The following is a 14,080-nucleotide window of genomic DNA, read 5'->3' on the forward strand; positions in this document are numbered from 1 at the left end:
ATGTAATTCCACCTCTATGTGACTTATTTTTTTAATAAGTAAAACTGTATGATATCCGCATTATTTCTATCACAAAGATGATGAGCGATGATGTATATAAAATCTCTTGTGAGTTATACAATTCAGTCAACATGCAGCATTTTATCATATGAATTGGTTAGACTGTTTCTATAGATTCAGGTTATAATATTTTAAGTCTCTCAGAGAACATAAAAAGTGAGATTATATTTAATTACAGCACCAGTACAATTCAATTTACCTATTATATTTGTGTTGACGGTTGTATGCGAAGCTTTTGTTGACTTCACAGTGTCCTGTGGGCTGCGTGTTAGGAAGAGATGGTTGCACTCGAAATTCCTTACTTTGTTAGACTTACATTAAATAAGAGAATCATAAGATATTTCACTTTTTTGATCAGGAAAACCAAATTCCAGCAACTTAGAGATGCTAAAACATTGCCAAGATTTTGGGAATGTTTATCTTCTTCTCTGGGTTTGTATTTGTTACAAGCATCCTATTAAGATGGGTAATTCAATTACTTAGTAATAAAGCATTAATATAATATTATATACATTATATAACATATAACGGACATACATAATACATACATACATACATACATACATACATACATACATACATACATACTCACACACATGTCTTTGTGATGGTTTGAATAGGTATGGCCTCCATAGACTCATGTGTCTGAATGCTTGGTCTATAGAGACAGGCACTGTTAAGAGGAATGGACTTGTTGGAAGAATTGTGCCACTGTGGAGGCAGGCATTGAGGTCTTTCATGCTCCATTGTGGTACACAATAGTCTCCTTCTGCTGCCTGTGGGTCATGACGTAGAACTAACAGTTCCTTCTCCAGTACCATGTCTGCCTGCATGCTGCCATGCTTCCTGCCATGACAATAATGGGCTTGAAGCTCTAAGCCAGCTCCAATTAAATATTTTCCTTTATCAGACTTTTCTTGGTCTTGGTGTCTTTTTACAACAATAGAAACCCTAACTAAGACAATCTTCAAGGAAAGAAAGTGAGCATTTTGATATATTGTATTCTTATTATAGTATCTGAATTTAATTAATATCAAAAGCTCTTTTGAAAATATTATTTACTTAGTGATTGAATTTTTGGAAGATAACATACATACTTTTGAAAGTATGTCCCTACTTGGTATTTAAAACTTGCAGGAAACAAGTCTACCATGAGAAAGAATGATGGGGGGGGGCGGCAAAGAAGAAACAAATGAGGAAAGAGGGAAGGTAGGAGGAAAGAAAGAAAGGAAATGATTAATTTTTACTTTAAATCTATGTGATAGGGTTTTACATAAGCTAAGCAATTTAATTCCCTATAAAATACTTTGAAATAATTTTTACCTGTTTTCATTTACAGAAAATAATGTTTATAAGATTTAAGTGGGCAAAGCCCGATCTTTAGTAATGGCAGAGACAATATTCACATACCAATTGACATTTTACTATGGTATACTGCTTGAATCTATGCAACTTTCCTCAATTATTTAATCTACTAACTTTACCTCACAAGTAGTCAATGAGCAAAAAATACAAACATGGAGTTTTGAATGTAGTTAGGGTTTAAATGGTGAAAATATAGCAGGATTTGTTTTCTCATGAAGCTTAAAGATGGGTGGGGCTAATGGATAAGGAAATATATAATTTCAATATGATTTAAAACTCATGTTATAAAACATACATGTTTAGACCCTTGGACCCTTTGTGCTCTTAGGGCCTTTGGCATCAGTTCTCATTATTTTTCTATTTTCTGTGTATTTGTTGCTTCCAGCACTCATGTGAGCGGCTGTCTGCTTTACCAGCAGGTCTGGAGCCTGGATCTCATCAAAGCAATTACATGAATGCACAACACTGCACTGTAGGACTACCTCTCCAGTGTCTCATGCATTGTTCCATTCCGAGTCATTTAGCTTTCCAAGCAGAACAATTTATTAATTTATTGCTGAGAGAGAAGCTGACAGATTATTCCGTTTAACTCATGAAAACAAAGATTAAAAATTATGACAAGAAAAGTGCTCTGAAAAGAAACTAATATATTTTTATGGTAAATATATGCTAATGTGTCCTCAGTTAGGAGTGAAGTAACGGTACCCACATAGAAAAAAATAAGTTGGGAATGAGCATACCCACTTAAAAGAGAAACTGAAGAGGCAAGTCAAATGGCAAGCAATCCTTGTTGGTTTGATTCTTGAAAATAAACGGCTCTGTGAGTGAAGCTATTAGACTATGAAGTACTTTTCTCCTGAAAATCTTGGTTTTGACACCACTTTAGAGATAGGAACATTTGATGCATTTTAAGGGAGTGAACTCACTTATGATATGTGGGTCCTTTAGGACAGTTTCAGAAGAGGCACAGGGAGACATTGCCGCATTCCTGTGAGGGGATAATAGGTAATGAGAATATGTTCACAACTTCAAAGCATGCCCCCTTTCATTACCATGCAGAGTGTTCCTTAAACAAAGAATCATAACCCATCAGTAAGATAGTTTTAAACTCAATAAACAATGAATTTTTATAAACATATGCCATGATCAAGTTGGATTTAATTCAGAGATGTAGACACATTTAACACACTCAAATTGATAAATGTAATACAGTATCTAAACTGAACCACGGACAAGAATCACATAATTGGTGAGGAGTTCAAGTAGTGCACACTGGTAGTGCTAGCACTTGGAGATAGAAGCAAGAGGATCAAGAGTTCCAGTCATCTTTGGCAGCACATAAAACTGAAGGGGAGTCAGTATTACATGGGACCCTCAATCACAGAAACGCAGAGTTGTGCAATCATCTTAATAGAAGCTGGAAAAGCCTCTGACAAAACAGTCCGTGATAAATACATGGAAGAATGTAGTAGGAGGGCCGTTTGTTTGTTTCCTAACTGCTCAGCCCCAAAATATCACATAGAAACTATATTATTTGAATCACTGTTTGGCCCATTAGCTCTAGCTTCTTATTGGCTAACTCTTACGTCTTAATTTAAGCCACCTCCATTAATCTGTGCATCACCACGAGGTCGTGGCCTGCCAGCAAAACTTCAATGCAATTGTGTCTGGCGGCGGCTCCATGACTTCTCCTCAGTGCTGCTGCCCTCTTCCTCTTAGCATTCAGGCTAGCTTTCCCCACCTAGTTCTGCTCTACCCTATCACAGGCCCCAAACAGCTTCTTTATTAACCAATGGTATTCACAGCATACAGAGGGGACATCCCACATCAGAAGAATACAAATAAAAGGTCCGTTCATGTCAACATGGATAAGATTACAGATGTCAGGCCTATGGCCAAAAGAGTACTGAACGTGCAAGGAGGAAAGCACCCTCTGTAAAACCCCCTATGTGCAGAAGGGCCACCAGTAACACAGCTCTGGTAGATGAGCCTGTGGCTCTCAAACTCTTTTAATGCCCAAAGCCTAACCCTGAAAGTTTAAATACTTCTACCAGCTTCAGTTGCTGCTCTGGAGTCTTGGTTTCTGTATCTTTCTAGATATCTGTCACCATCTGCCCTGTGACCTCTGTTCTCAGGCGGATTCTAAAAGGCATCGGCTTTCTGAGAGAATGTAAGTTGACTTTTCAGCCCTTTGCAGTGCTTGACCCAAAACTGCCTGCCTGCTCCAGGACCTTCACCTGTGGTGTCATGCTGGCCTGCATCTGCTCTGATTTCACCATCTTAGCTGGAACAAATTGTCTCGATTATCCCAAATGGGTATACATTTCCCACAGGTAGTATTTCACCACTGCTTTGGTGAATTTTAGTATACTGTATTACCCTATGTCAGTACTTTGATTGTAGTTAAAATGTGGTGAACTGTTATGTACAAGAGACAGTAGCATCATTGTCTTTTGCCCATTTATTTGTTATTTCTATGTTGCTGTGGTGGATACCATGACCATAAGCAACTTACAGAAGAAAGGGTTTGTTTTGACTGATGCTTCTAGAGTGCTAAGTGCCCATCGTAGCAGGGAGGCATGGCAGCCAGGGGCAAGCATGGTGGCCAGAACAGGAAGCTGAGAGATCACATCTTCAACCATGAACACAAAGCAGACAGAGGGAATTAGAAGCAGAGTAAGGCAGTGAACTCTCAAGAGCCCGCTGTCAGAGGTGTGCTTCCTCTAACAAGGACCCAACACTTTCCCAAACAGTGCCCCCAGCTGTGGACCAAGTCTGTGCGAGGCATTCTCATTCAAACCACCACACATATTCTCAAAGAAACAAAGAAATGATTTTTTTCCCATAGCCTTTATATATTAAGCCATCTTATATTTAGGGAGAGAGACAGAGAGGGTGAGGGAGAGACAGAATCTTATATCTTATATTTTTGATAGTTATTTCATGTGATATCCATGTTTTCCTAAGTTTGACTTTAAGTATGTCAAACACCATGCCATTTTAAAATCATTAATTCCCCGTAGCATTGCAAACACCATGATATGTTGTGGTAAATGTTATACATGTGAATATTCTGTCGTTTTGAAAAGCCAGAACCAGAGTACGACAAGGAAATTGTGTTCCAAGGAATGTTAGGATATTAAAATGCCACTTGGTGTTTGCAAAACCTAGATTTTCATGGGGATATTGATGTAGGTGGTTTACATAGACTTGCTTATCATGAACTTTTTCCCAGCCTCACTAATCATACGCATCAGCCAAGTCTCAGAACGGGAAGGCTTTTCTGTGGAGTTACCGTTAAGTGTTTTATAGAAAACGGGCTGGTGAGTTGGCACCAGGTTATTCTTTTCTGACGGGTGTATTAAGATTCATTAATTGCTTTTATTTGGCAGAAAGTCTTTGTTCTTAGTTGGTGACTGGCTTCTTGCATTGATTGGCAGCCACATTGCTATAGCAACATAGAAAATATGGTGCTTCCAGCCAGGGAAGCTTCATTTTGTGTAGGAGACCTTGTCACCAGGTTTATCAAGCTGAAATTTTCAATTTATGTATGAAAATACACTTAGAAAATATAGTTGGAAAATGAGTGAAACTTATTGAACGCTCACATATTAGCTTGGAAACTGTATTGAGAGTAGAATAGATTGCGGCATGTGTGCAAGTCACGAATCTCAATTGCTCTGTGTTAGAACACAGACACCTAGGCATGCTCTGGGAATATAAATTAGAACAATTCTTTTGATGGCACTCCTCCATTTGAACCTGCAAATATGAAATGTCTTTAATCTGCAAGAATAAAATTCATTATACCAATTTCTTATAAAGAACGGAAGGAAGCAAGCCAAGGAGCTACGTGGGCCACTTCAGTGTTATGCAGATATTTAGGGCTTTCAAGCACAATTAGTGAGGAGGGTATAAAGTAGCCACATAAAAATGCAAGATGGCAACGAATAAGGAATTAAGTGAAAATGCTAATGATTTGCATAGCTCTTTCTCTGAAGCAAGCTTCAGACAGAACGTATGTATGTGCATACAGAAAAGCAGAAAAGAGGTGCCCACTGTTTCTTCCTATAATTCTGTTAAGATTCTCATTAGAGAGCACTTTGCATGTAGACAAATGGCCACCTGTTCTCTGGAAAGCCTCCCAACCCAAGAACTACAGAGTAGACATAAACAATTTTTTTTCTGTCTTATGCAAAGTATATCCTACTAAGTTCTAGGCATATTATATGTATCACCATTATTCTAAACATTTATGCGTGTGTGTGTGTGTGTGTGTGTATGTGTGTGTGTGTGTACGCATGCACGGGCACTCACAGAGACCATAAGAGGCCAGTGAATCCCTTGGAGCAGGCGTTACAGGCATTTTTGAGCTACATGATGTGAGCCCTGGGATCTGAACTCCACTCTTCCCTAGAGCAGTATACACTCAACTACTGAACTGTATTTCTAGCCCCAAATAATCACCATTATTTTAACACTCATTGTACAACTAGTGTAAGACTGTCAGCTATGTGGACAAGAAAGGGAAGGTTACAAAAAATGGTCACAAATAGATCAGTGCTTTAAGCATAGGTCATTTAGAAGAAAGATATACTGGTGGGGAATATAATGAAATGTCCAGTTTCTTTTCGAGCATAGAGACCATCTCATAATTAACAGACATTTGTGGAGTATATCCCGGTTGTTATTGTAGTAACTAAATAATTTTTTTTATCAACAAGTCAGTGAATTTTATTGCTAAGGCATACAAGGCAACTAGACCATCAGCAGTTAGGTCATCTTACGTGACACTGGGTCTTTAGAGGAAGCAAGCGAATAAGTGACTAAGTACTGCAAAACCCATCTGACTTTGATGTTACCTTGACCATGCTGGAGAGTCCTAAGAACATACTAACCAACACAAGATGAGCTGCATCCTGTTTATGTCTCATTTGCTCACATAAATTACAGTATTGTGATTAGAACATTATGTTTCCAAGACAATCCTTGGTTCTGGACTTCTAAGCATTTTTGAGGGTTTTATTTTGTTTATTTTTTATTATCCCAACCTCACTCGAATATTCAATTACCCAGCCTGAGCTAGATTGAACTGGTTGGTTTTTGTTAGATTCCTATTGTTCCCTTTTCAGTCACAGGGGAGACTCATTTCAGAAAGCACAGAAATCCAATAGTTGGACAGTCTGGACAGGGAAGAGGATTTGGGGGAGGCTGCCAGTATTGTGCTCCAAGAAGCTTAAACCTTGTAATCCTATTAGTCATTTTCTGGAGGGGAAATTGTCTTCAAGTTTGGAAGATGAGAAAAAAATACATCTATATTTTCTTTCCTTTTTAAAAGAATGAATCTTTATTCACTTTGAACCTGATAAAGGTTTTTTGTTATGAATGTTTACTTCTTCTGATATAAGTCTTGCCTTATTAAATTCCTCTTGTGCAATTTCATACATAATTAAATATTTGAAAGCCAAACTTCACATTTTGCCAAAGAAATTAGTTTTGGCAGCAGACAGCCTTTTATTGGCTGCTTTATTTACCCACAACAGCAAATAAATGAAGGAGAAAAGATGACATGAGGAGGCCTGGGATGGAAGCAAACAATCTCAAAACAAGGACTTGAAAAACAAAGATGGGTTAGCTCATGTTAGTGCTTATTTAGATACCAGAAACCCTACAGTATTATCTTGATTTCCTCTCAGATTAATTTGGCAGATTTCAAGATTTTTTCCAAACTTCTGCCTGCTTAAGCAAAAATATTATTTTTATATAACAAGCATTAATCAATTGCCCATTTAGTATTGAAACAAATATTGTTAAAGGTTTCCTTGCCTTGGGTATTACAGAAACTGGAAAACACTGGTAACTTCATTACATATTTTCAAAACCATGTGGCTCCTGAAGTGGAGTTAGCAAATTTATTCATGTGTGACAAGGAAACTTAAACACATAAATGCTGCTTATTACAGTTTTTGCGAAACTATGGTACCGTAAAATTGTGATGTCAGCCCCAGACTTCTCAAATAAGGAGGCTATATTAGCATATTTATTAAAGATGATTTGATTAAGTTTCAAAAAACCATTTGCCTCATGGATATAATAAGGCAAAACATCCATAATATATTGACAATGCTACCCATACAGGTCTTCAATAGATAAACTAACCTGATATGGTTTACTTCTGGAAGAATTTACCAAGGGATAAAGTATTATATGTTGAATATTGTATATTGTATGTTGGATAGTGAAATAGTTATTTTAATTCCATGTACTGCCTAGAGAAAATCAGAAAATAATGAATTTCTTCTCTGTATTGAATATCTGGTTTAATTCTTTTCCGGACTTGCTCCTTGATATTTTGTCAATATCTAGTTGATTCTGAGGTAAGCCACCTGATGTCCTTCCTACCATTCTAGAACCACAGAGAGCATTCTGAAAGCCACAAAATAACAACCTTGCGATAACTAACATGTCATGTATATTACTTATCATTTAGAGACTTATATGAAATTGACAAATTGAAAGTTTTTGACCTTTAATAAATCTATAGAAGTAAAACAAACTTAAAGATTCTATACTCAAATCCAATGATATTATTTCTATTTGCATGCTGTAAAAAAGGGGGGTATATTTTATTTTCTCTCTTTAGAATTTTTAATTTATATTTTCTTATTTTTCTACTTTCAATGTATCTTTTTTTATAGAACAACAAAGTTAAGTAAACATGTAATAAAACTTGAAGCTATCCTTGTAATGAAAATAGAACCCCTTGACTTCCTTAAATAATTTATTTTAAGTGATATGAGCATTTATTTCCCTCATACTAATACAGAGAAAAAAAGCATGAACAGGTTTCATTGGTTCACATGGAGAAGTCGTAGGCACATTGTTATTTATAATGTACTCTAAGTTAATAAGATAAACACATGATTTCAAGGACAAGGGATGGAGTATATCTTTTAGTTCATTTTTCAGAAATTCCAGGTTGGATCATTTGGATGATCCTAGCATTAGTAAGACCTAATCTATCACCTCTTAAAAATATTCAATTAGGTTTGAGAAGATGATTTAATTGGTAAAGTGCTTATCTTTTTTTTTTAATTTTTTTTTTTGAGACAGGGTTTCTCCGTAGCTTTTTTGGTTCCTGTCCTGGAACTAGCTCTTGTAGACCACGCTGGCCTCGAACTCAAAGAGATCCGCCTGCCTCTGCCTCCCGAGTGCTGGGATTAAAGGCGTGCGCCACCACCGCCCGGCCAGGTAAAGTGCTTATCTTGATGACACAAGGGCCTGAATTTGATCACCAGAACTGATGAAAAAAGGCATGGTATAGTTCAAGTGCTAGGCCAACTGAGACAGGCAGATTCCTTGGGTTCATGGTCTCCAAACCTAGCCAGTTTGGTGAGTTAAAGGGCAGTTAAGGCCCTGTCCACATAAGCAAGCAACAACAAAAATAAGGACAAGAAACATGGAAAGTGTCTGAGGAAGGACATAAGAATTTGTCTTCTGCTGCATGCACACAAATGTACATATACTAGCACACACATGCAGGCTATATACATATATGTACCTGTACATATGAACACACACAACAATTAAATTCATTAGGACTGTCCTTTAAATATCATTATGAGTAGGCAGATACAGTTGATGTATTCCTCAAGTCATCACAGTAATATAGCAACAAGAAATCTATACTAATAACACTTTTCAGTAACATGTCCCTGTGTTATATTGCAGTGCAGCATGTGACTGTAAAGAATGTGTTATCTATTGCCATTCAGAGAACTAACTCTGTCATGGTCCCATGAGTGATATTTCTCTATCATCTGCTAATTCTACTTGCAGGGTTTGTGAAAATGTTATGCTGTATTCCATTATGCTATACAAGGATTCTCATGTTTTCATGTCCTCACCAGCATCTGCGATTGTTTTTGGTGGTAGCCAGTCTTCCTGGGATGATTCACAACTCAACAAGTCAACGAGATAGTTATTGCAGGAGTTTTAATGAGCATTTTCCAACGATACTGAGCATTTTCCCATATGCCCTTTAGACATTATGCCATCTTTTGATAAATGGCTACTCAGTTCCTTTTCCTATCACTATTTTCTTCCTTCCTTCCTTCCTTCCTTCCTTCCTTCCTTCCTTCCTTCCTTCCTTCCTTCCTTCCTTCCTTCCTTCCTTTCTTTTTCAGTTGTGGTTTTTCAAGACAGGGTTTCTTTGTAGCTTTGGTGCCTGTCCTGGAACTAACTCTTGTAAACCAGATTAGCCTCGATGTCACAGAGATCAGATCCACCTGCCTCTGCCTCCCAAGTGCTGGGAATTAAAGTGCGGCACCACAGCCCAGCTACTATTTCCTTTCTAATGTCGAACTGAGTTGAGTCACTCATAAACTTTGCAAATTAATCCCCTTTCAGACATAAAATTTGAAAATATCCCTCCTACATCTCTTTCCTCTGTTGGTTGTGTATTTGCTGTACTGAGGATTTTGAGCGTTGATTTGATTCTGTTTGTGTTACAAGATCACAGACGATCTGGAATATTATGTTAAATGAACTAAAGTGTGCACAGAAAGCTAAATATTGTACAGTGCCACTGTAGGTGAAATGTCAGATAAGTTCAGGCTAGAAGGGTTGTTGTTGGAGGCTGTGAAAGAGCAGGGGAGTAGAAGAGGAAAGTTGGTGACTGTCACCGTTAGGTGGGAAGCCTGGTTAAGTCCCTGCTAGGTGGGAATACAAGCCCCGCTGTGGCATTTCATACAATGGTGACTACGGAGGACAGCAGTGTAGCATGTATCTCAAAATCTCAAACAAATGGATCTTACATCTTTTCACCATAAAAAGATGGATGACTGAGGAGACATGTTTAACACAATGTGAACACTACATGACACGTATATGTAGAAGAATCCTGCAATGTCCGTAGATATGTACAATGATTATCTCCCTTAGGTGTCAGTTAGAATAAGTTGTATTTTTCTTTCCGCAAGCTGTTGTATTTGTCAGCTTTTGTTCATCCCCCAACCTTTGCATTAACCGTCACAGATCAAACTGCTGCTTGCTTTTTTTTTTTTCCCGACAAGACATCGATAACTGTAGTTTTGGTAGTGGGATTTGATGATGATTAAGGATGGATTAATGCATGCCTGAGAATTGTTTCCTTTCTGAGCAAGCACCCGTAGTGTCCACCCATGAACTTTGTTTACAGTGACTGTGCTTCACAAGATGCAGGATGGCAGGGGATTTGTGGGCAGTGTGCATTTTTGGAGCTTCGCTTTTCCATCCACACTCTCGCCTGGCATTATTGTATTCAGTTTCCGGTTTCTCAGCATTCACATGACAGGCAGAGAGAAAGGCTGGGCGTGATCTCAGTGCAATATGTGGACAGTGCTGAAAATTCTTCTACTAAGAAATCCTTGGCTTGCTGGCAGCAGAGAGCTCCCCCTTCAAACTCCTGGCATAGGATAGCACGGCCCATCCCCTTGCTCCATTGTGCTTTCTTATCATGTCCTGGCAGAAAGAAGAGACAAAATTCTTTTGAATGAAGGCCCTGGAGTGTGAAATTTGTAATATGTGGAAACCAGGTTTGCTTTGGTCTTGTACCAGATTGCAGGGGCCAGGCATCAGTGACATTTCAAAGGTCCGCAAGCGCAGACCCAGGCTTCCCAGCAGGTGTAGGATTTAGAATGGCATGGTAGGCATTTTTCCTGTCATTTTCGTTTATCTATGTCACTTTAGCAACTTCTTGATGCTCAATAATGAACATGCAAGCTCACAAATTTAGAAAAGGGGGGAAAACACCCTCTGTGGCTTCAAATCAGAAATAAATAGTAGACTTTGAAAGGAAATAGCACTTCCCAACATCAGTTCTGTGTAAGATCTCAAAGTAATATAATAATAAGGATTAAAGATAGAAAATTAAAGAGTTCCATATTTTTTAAAAAGATATCGCTGGGGGAAGTTGTGAAAACTATGTCTTACGGAGTATTTGAGATTTGATGTCAGGTTTTAGAGGTACATTTAGCCTCTAAATTTAGCATGACCTTTCAAGGACTTGCTTTGTGAGTTCTATTTCTTTTTGCAAAAATTTTATATAAAAGTTCTCAGAAGTCAGCATCTCGGTGGGTTGTATTTTTTTTTAACTGTTTAGATAATTTTTACTCCTGCTTTAGTTTTATATGAAGAAGAGGGAAGAACCACAGTCCCAGATACAGGATTTTATAGGAGCACAGATAATAGACTGGATTTTTAAGGACATTGTAGACATCAATATTTAAATAAAAACTTTTCCTTTGTTTTACATACCCGTCATGGTTACCCCTGCCTCTTCTCTTCCCATTCCCTCCCCTGATTCCATCTATTCCCTATCAGTGCACTCCCCCTCTGTTTTGAAAGGGGCAGGCCTCCCAGGGGAGGTAACAAAGCAAAGCATATCAAGTCTAAGGTGGGGCCAAGATCCTCCCTCTGCATCAAGGACTTCACCTTTATTTTTTACAGATTTATTTATTTATTATGTATTCAGTGTTCTGTCTGTGTGTATCCCTGCAGGCCAGAAGAGGGCACCAGACCCCATTACAGATGGTTGTGAGCTACCATGTGGTTGCTGGGAATTGAACTCAGGACCTTTGGAAGAACAGGCAAAGCTCTTAACCACTGAGCCATCTCTCCAGCCCACATTTTTTTTTTAAGATAGGATTTTTCTGTATAGCCCTGACTGACTGTCATGAAACTCACTCGGTAAATCAGGCTGGCCTTTACTCACCCAGGTCCACCTGCCTCTTAAGTGCTGGGATTAAAGGCATGCACTACCATGCCTAACAAGGCTGTGACGCTTCTAAAGTTGTACTGTTTTGTGGATTTCCCCATGGAAGAGAGAAAGGGAAGACCGTAGGAGTCGGAGAGGATGAGGAACACCACTGAATCAATTAAGCAGGGCGTGTATGGATTCACAGAGACTGAAGCCACAGCACCTGGTCTGCATAGGTCTTCACTGGGTTCTCTGTGTATATTGCATTTCTGTTAGCTTGGTGTTTCTGTGAGCCTACCAACAGCGGGAGCAGTGTATCTGACTATTTCGACTGCTCTTGGGATTGCCTTCCTCCTATTGGTTGGTCTTGTATAGCCTCAAGTGCCTTATCTTACGGTATCTCGTTTGTCTTATGTGACTGTTGTCTCTTGAAGATCTGCTCTTTTCTGAAGTGAAATGAACAGGAAGTGGGTCTTTGGGAAGAGGGGAGGTGGAGGATAGCTTGGAGGAGTGGAAGGAGGAGAAAAGGAGAAACTGTGCTCGGGATATATTCTGTGAGAGAAGAATCTATTTTCAAACAAAAAAAAAAAAACCCAAAACCCAAAATAAACAAGCAAACAAAAGACCCCCCAAATGGAGGTTAAATCAAAAAGAACATTTTGTTTTGAATGATTTATTTGCCAAAAGCAAGCAAATACTTTTAATGCTTGTTGGGAAGTTTGACTAATTTCTGTCTTCTAAATTTTTATTTTAAGCTGAAAGAAATGTTTGGTGAGTTATTATAGCATACATAAATTCATTTTGTCAGGTCTATTAAACAGGTATTTTCTATACTCATTGTATCATTGATTTAAACTTCACATTATGAAGAAATTATATGTAGGAAATATTTATGAGTTGTGCAAAGATACAATTGAAACTTCGTATTTGTATTTTTTTTAACCTCTGACTATAAGAATGTTTTTCACTTATTAAAATTCTTTTTCTATTCTGACTTATTCCTGTAGACAGAATTTTCTGCTTTTGGCACTTCTAGATTTAAAGATAAATTTATATTTCGGATTGGTATGTTTTCCCCAAGGAAAAATGGTTTTGTATAGTATGTTTACACAAAATCCACTTAAAGAGAGTAAAATGCTGTTTTTTAGGTGTGCATCAAAAAGTTAATCAAGATTGTGATTTCTGAGATGTTTTTTTCTTTGCCATAGTATCTCTGAAACCTATGAGAGCAACTAGAACTAACTCTTTAAGTATTTACTGACTTGGAGAAGAGTAGATTGCTAGTGGCAGGTAGGGATTTATTCACTCATCCTAGAAATAAATACAGAGCAAGGGCAACGTGCCAGTCATCGGGCTAATGTGAGCCTTCTTAAGTTTGCTTTGTTAGCACTTTCATAACGTATCTCTGATTAAACTTTAAAAGCCTTCTCAATGTGAGACGTGCAGTAGTTAGTTTTCTAGTCGCTGTGATAAATTATCTGACAGAAGCAGCTTAAGGGAAGAAAGATTTCCCCTGTCTCACAGTCGAGTCTAAGCAGTGAGGGAAGCAAGAGATGGAAGCAACCCCGGGGAGGGGCAGCGAAGCATGAGACAGTTCGTGACATCTGTCTACAGTCATGCGGTAGGGCAACTCTAACTGGCATGGGGCTGGTATGACCTCACTTATTTCTTCCAGTGGAGCTCTGTCTTTTAAAGGTTTTAGAAAGAGCACTACCAACTGGGCACCGAGTGTTTGAACTCCCAAGCATGAGGGTGCATTTCACATCCACAACATAACGGGATTCAAAGCCAAGATCTCATCATTATATTTCAGCTTCCCCACATAGGCATTATCTATTTCCTGAACCTTTCAAGAAGCAACCTCTCCCATTTGTCTCTAAGACTGAGAGCTGATGAAGAGAGACATTAGTGTTTTTC

This window comes from Microtus pennsylvanicus, chromosome 7 (genome assembly GCF_037038515.1).
Source record: "Microtus pennsylvanicus isolate mMicPen1 chromosome 7, mMicPen1.hap1, whole genome shotgun sequence".
NCBI classification, from domain to species: domain Eukaryota; kingdom Metazoa; phylum Chordata; class Mammalia; order Rodentia; family Cricetidae; genus Microtus; species Microtus pennsylvanicus.